Source organism: Gossypium hirsutum, chromosome A08 (assembly GCF_007990345.1).
Source record: "Gossypium hirsutum isolate 1008001.06 chromosome A08, Gossypium_hirsutum_v2.1, whole genome shotgun sequence".
Classification (NCBI taxonomy): domain Eukaryota; kingdom Viridiplantae; phylum Streptophyta; class Magnoliopsida; order Malvales; family Malvaceae; genus Gossypium; species Gossypium hirsutum.
Window position 1 is genome coordinate 8,450,308 of NC_053431.1, and position 6,673 is coordinate 8,456,980.

The following is a 6,673-nucleotide window of genomic DNA, read 5'->3' on the forward strand; positions in this document are numbered from 1 at the left end:
TCTCTTAAAAATAGACTCAATAAAGAATCTATAAATATATAGTATTACTTCTAATTATTTTCGTAAAATTTTTAATGATTTTTACAAATTATAATATGGGAGCTCAAAATCACTCTGACCTTATCTCACAAAAATTCAAATATCTCCTGATATGAAATTCTTTTGCTTACACCGTTTCTTCTATGTGAAACTAGATTCAATAAGCTTTAATTTCATATTTTATTCAACCTCTAATTAGATTTTCATAATTTATGGTGAATTTTCAAAATCAAACTACTGCTACTAACCAAAAACTATTTTAGTACAAAATATTGTTAACTAGTTTATAACATCTTTACTTCAATTCATTTAAACTCTATACATTCCATATAAATCTTTAAACATAAAACAAAAACTACCGGAATTGATCTGGATAGTGTGCTTTGTTGTGTTGATCCGATCTACCAACTTCTCTTCAATTCAATCTACATAAAAATATCAAACACACACAAGTAAGCTTATTGAAGCTTAGTAAGTTCATAGGTTTAAAAGTAATGCTTATCAAACATAATATTTCCAAACAATATCAAAAAATTTACTAAAGTTTCCTGCCATTCACAACCACTGTTATAATACTTCACATAGTTGAGCTCAACATTAACAACTACTCAATCTCTTTCATTTGGTTCACTTCTCTTGTATTTCTTATTATCAAATTAGGAAACAACTTACGAAATTGAGTACGTCGTTGCTCAATGCCACGATTCACAACTCAATATGGTTTTCCTCATTGAAATACCATACCTACATTTTACAACTCGGTATGGGAAATGCCATACCTACGTTTCTTAACTCAGTATGGATAATACCATACCTACGTTTCACAACTCAGTATGGTTAATACCATACCTACATTTCTCAACTCAGTATGGATGATACCATACCTACGTTTCACAACCTTGCCATGGATCAACCATGGTCTTATCCGTCAATTCATCACATGTCACGATACAAACGTACTCAATCCTGTGTTTTTCCTAATTTGCATTTCCACATTTATTCTTTCATTAACAATATTTTTCACAATCCCACAACAAATTCATATATAATAACACATTATATCATTCAATCATTCACAAATAAACATATAAATTCAACCATATGAACTTACCTGGCTAATTTGTAGAAGATATAGAAATTTAGGGACTATTCCGCAATTTTTTCTTTTCCTTGTTCTCCTTTGGATTCTTGATCTATAATATAAAATATTTCCACTCATTAGCATTTATTTGATTTCTATTTCTCTTCACAATTTATGCTCTTCAACTTTCAAAATTTCACTTTTACCCCAAAATTTTTAGTTTTTACAATTTAGTCCCTCCTCAATTCACCCATCAATTGAACCAATTTTTCTCAATTAACACTTTATTTTATCATTATAAACTATTTCAAAACCTTTTACATTCTGAATTTCAACACCAACCTTCAATTCACAACTTTTTTACAATTAGGTCCTAAATACCATTTTCTATCAAAATCACTTAATAAAACCACCTTAGCATGAAATTAGAACATAAATTTCATAATAATTCATCATAAAATTCCCTTACCCATCCAGGGTAACTTCCAATTTCACCCATAAAATCAAAAACTAATGAATTCTATAAATGGACCTAATTGTAAAAGTCATAAAAACATAATTTTCAAGAAAAAGCAAGAATTAAACTCACATGATGTAAAAATAAGAAAAACCAGCTTTCTCAAGACCTTCTATGGCGTTTTTCTGAGAAAATATGAAGAGATCTCTAGATTTTTCAATTAGTATTACTTCTAATTATTTTTTTTACAATTTTTAATGATTTTTACAAATCAGAACAGGAGAGCTCAAAATCACTCTGACCTTATCTCACAAAAATTCAAATATCTCCTGATATGAAAGTCTTTTGCTTACACCGTTTCTTCTATGTGAAACTAGATTCAATAAGATTTAATTTCATATTTTATTGAACCTCTAATTATATTTTCATAATTTATGGTGAATTTTCAAAGTCAAATTACTGCTGCTAACCAAAAACTGTTTTAGTACAAAATATTGTTAACTAGTTTATAACATCTTTACTTCAATTCATTTAAACTCTATACATGCCATATAAATCTTTAAACATAAAACAAAAACTACCGAAATTGATCTGGATAGTGTGCTTTGTTGTGTTGATCCAATATACCAACTTCTCTTCAATTCAATCTACATAAAAATATCAAACATACACAAGTAAGTTTATTGAAGCTTAGTAAGTTCATAAGTTTAAAAGTAATGCTTATCAAACATAATATTTCCAAACAATATCAAAACATTTACTAAAGTTTCCTGCCATTCACAACCACTGTTATAATACTTCACATAGTTGAGCTCAACATTAACAACTACTCAATCTCTTTCATTTGGTTCACTTCTCTTGTATTTCTTATTATCAAATTAGGAAACGGCTTATGAAATTGAGTACGTCATTGCTCAATGCCACGATTCACAACTCAGTATGGTTTTCCTCATTGAAATACCATACCTGCATTTTACAACTCGGTATGGGAAATTCCATACCTACGTTTCTTAACTCAGTATGGATAATACCATACCTACGTTTCACAACTCAGTAGGGTTAATACCATACCTACGTTTCTCAACTCAGTATGGATGATACCATACCTACATTTCACAACCTTGCCATGGATCAACCATGGTCTTATTCGTCAATTCATCACATGTCACGATACGAACGTACTCAATCCTGCGTTTTTCCTAATTTGCATTTCCACATTTATTCTTTCATTAACAATATTTTTCACAATCCCACAACAAATTCATATATAATAACACATTATATCATTCAATCATTCAAAAATAAACATCTAAATTCAATCATATGAACTTACCCGACTAATTTGTAGAAGATATTGAAATTTAGGGACTATTCTGTAACTTTTTCTTTTCCTCGTTCTCCTTTAGATTCTTGATCTATAATATAAAATATTTCCACTCATTAGCATTTATTTGATTTATATTTCTCTTCACAATTTATGCTCTTCAACTTTTAAAATTTCACTTTTACCCCAAAATTTTTAGTTTTTACAATTTAGTCCCTCCTCAATTCACCCATCAATTGAACCAATTTTTCTCAATTAACACTTTATTTTATCATTATAAACTATTTCAAAACCTTTTACATTCTGAATTTCAACACCAACCTTCAATTCACAACTTTTTTACAATTAGGTCCTAAATACCATTTTCTATCAAAATCACTTAATAAAACCACCTTAGTATGAAATTAGAACATAAATTTTATAATAATTCATCATAAACTTCCCTTACCCATCCAGGGTAACTTCCTAGTTCTCCCATAAAATCAATTACTAATGAATTCTATAAGTGGACCTAATTGTAAAAGTCATAGAAACATAAAAATTTTCAAGAAAAAGCAAGAATTAAAATCACATGATTTAAAAATATGAAAAACCAGATTTTTTCAGACCTTCTATGGCGTTTTGGTTGAGAAAATATGAAGAGATCTCTAGATTTTTCAATTTTGTCCTTATTTTATATGTTAAAATTGTAAAATTTCTAATTTTGCCCTTATTTCCCTTATTTTTCTGCTGATTTTCTTGCCCTTTCCGTCCAGCCTATTCACTTTTAGGCTTAATTTCCCTTTAAATCCTCTTTATTTTAACACTTGAGTTATTTAATCCTTCTAGCAAATTTTACATTTGTTACAATTTAGTTCTTTTTATTTAATTGACTACCCAAACGTTAAAATTTCTCAACCAAACTTTAATACTAGCTAAATGACACTTCATAAATATTTATAAAAATATTTATAGCTCGATTTTTAAATTTGAGGTCTCGATACCTCGTTTTTGACCCGTTTGACCTAATGAATTCTTTTAATTCACCAAATTCACCAATTCACAAATTCTTCTAAATTCTTACTTGACTCATAAATATTTAATTACTATCTTGTTAAATCTTACTTGTCGGATTTAGTGATCTCAAATCACCATTTCCGACACCACTGAAAATTAGGCCGCTACAATATTACATTCTTAGTTAAATTAGTTTAGTAATTTTAGATTAAAACACATGAAATCAATTTGTCGGCTAAATAATAAGAAAATGGTAATTACTGATACTTTTAGTCCTTATGGATACGATATCTTTACTCACCGTAGCTATACTATTGTTTGATAAGTGTACTTGCCTTTGTCATATTTATAGTTAGTTTAGTGACCATCAAGTTTTTGGCGCCGTTGCCGGGGACTAAAATATTAGGAACACTTGATTTTATTAATTTAGCCATTTTTATTTTATTTTTATATTTTTGTTTTTAGTTTATTTTTTGCATTCTAATTTTTCTTTTGTCTACTTCTAGCAGGTGCCCTTAGTTTATCACTAGAAGAAACCTGTAGTACTAAAAGTATTTGGTAGAGAAATTGAAAGTAAAGCTTGCAGAAACTATAAAGAAGCAAGGCAGAATTGTTAGAATATAGTAGATGAACAAGATGACATTATTATTACTGAGGAGGTGAGTGATAACTAAAATATCCAGCTACCTCCTGCAGTTGCTGCAGATCCTGCTCATGTTCATCATACCATGTACGATTATGCCAAGCCCACTCTAACAGGGGTTGAATCGAGTATTGTGAGACCCACCATTGCTGTAAATAATTTCGAACTGAAGCCAAATACAATTCAAATGGAGGAGAAATGAATAATCCAGAATGTTTTCCCTTCACTCTTAGCACAGAGAATGAACATGTCAATTATATGGGTAATAATTCTAGGCCTCAAAGTAACCCTTATAGTAATAACTATAATGCAGGTTGGAGGAACCATCCCAATTTCTCTTGGGGTGGTCAAAGAAATCAAAGAGCACAACCCTCACTAGGCTTTCAACAACAACCTTACCAGCAAGAGAAAAAACCAAACCTTGAGGAGATGTTGACGAAGAACCATCCCAATTTCTCTTGGGGTGGTCAAAGAAATCAAAGAGCACAACCCTCACTAGGCTTTCAACAACAACCTTACCAGCAAGAGAAAAAACCAAACCTTGAGGAGATGTTGACAAAGGTTATCTCGATGTCAGAAACAAGTTTTCAAAACTCTAAGGTATCACTAAAAAATCAGCAAGCATCAATTCAAGGGCTTGAGAACCAAATAGGTTAGCTTGCTGAGTTAATTTTAGAATGATCACCAAGTAGTTTGCCTAGCAGTACTGAAACTAACCCAATGGAGCAACTCCATGCAATTACTGTTCGAGATGAAGAACCGAGGCAAGAAATTGTGGTAAATAATGATAAGGTTGAGGTAAGCCAAAAAGAGCAAAAGTCGATTACCAAAGAATATAAACCTTGAGTTCCATATCCTAACGCGACAAAGAGACACCATATGAACAAACAATTTGGTATATTTCTTAAACTCCTAAAAAAATTACATATTAACTTACCGTTTGTTGAAGATCTTTTGTAGATGCCCAATTATGTAAAATTTTTAAATGAGCTTTTGGCAAACAAAAAGAAGTTAGACAATTCATTGATTTTGGAGCTCAAAGCAGTTTGCTTGGCCATCTTACAAAATAGACTACCCAATAAACTAAAAGATCCAGGGAGTTTTTCTATTCCTTGTTTAATTGGTAGTTTAAATATTGATAATACCTTAGCTGATTTAGAGACTAGTATTAATGTCATACCCTATAAAATGTTTAAACAATTAGGTCTTGGGAAACCCAAACAAACTAGGATGAGTATTCAATTAGTGAATAGAACCATTAGATATCCTAGGGGTGTTTTTGAAGATGTGCTTGTTAAAATAGATAAATTTATATTCCCTGTTGACTTTGTTGTGTTGGAAATGGAAAAAGGTAGTAAGGTACCTTTAATTTTAGGACGACCCTTTTTAGCTGCTAGGACTATAATTGATATTGGTACAGGTGAATTAGTACTTCATGTAGGTGGCAAATTGATTACTCTCCAAGCTCATGATTCTGTGAGAACATCTAGTGATCAAGATTATATTAAAAGTTTTGTTAATGTGAGTAACCATGTGGCTTAACCTTCTTTGCAAGAAACCTTTTAAAAAAACGTAATGGAGCCACATTTCAATCAATGTGACAGAAACAAAATAACTTATGAAGAACAAATGTTACAACTCAATGAATTAGATGAATGGTAGACACATGTCAAGGAGAAACTGAGAAAACATGATGAAGAGCCAAAGCGACGCCATGATAAGCATATGAATGGAATGAACCAATTTAAGGTTAGGGAAAAAGTACTACTAGACAAAACGGATCCATGAATTGTCCCTTTGGATTTTGATGCAAACAGATCAAACCCATTTACAGTACTGAACGTCTTCCCCTAAGGTACAATTGATGTAACTCATTCTGAATTTGGCTCGTTTAAGGTAAATATTACTCGACTTAAATCTTATTTTGATAATAGAATTGATAACGAGAAAGAGAAGTTTCAGCTCCACGAACCATCGTAACCGTGCGCACAAGGTAAGTCGAGTTTAGACTCTAAAATAGTGCTTCTTGGGAGGCAACCCGAGTGTCTAACATTCTGCTAATTCTCTTAACTTTATTTTATGTTGTTTTCAAATTAATTAAATTAAATTTTAAAATAAAAAAATTTGACCCAT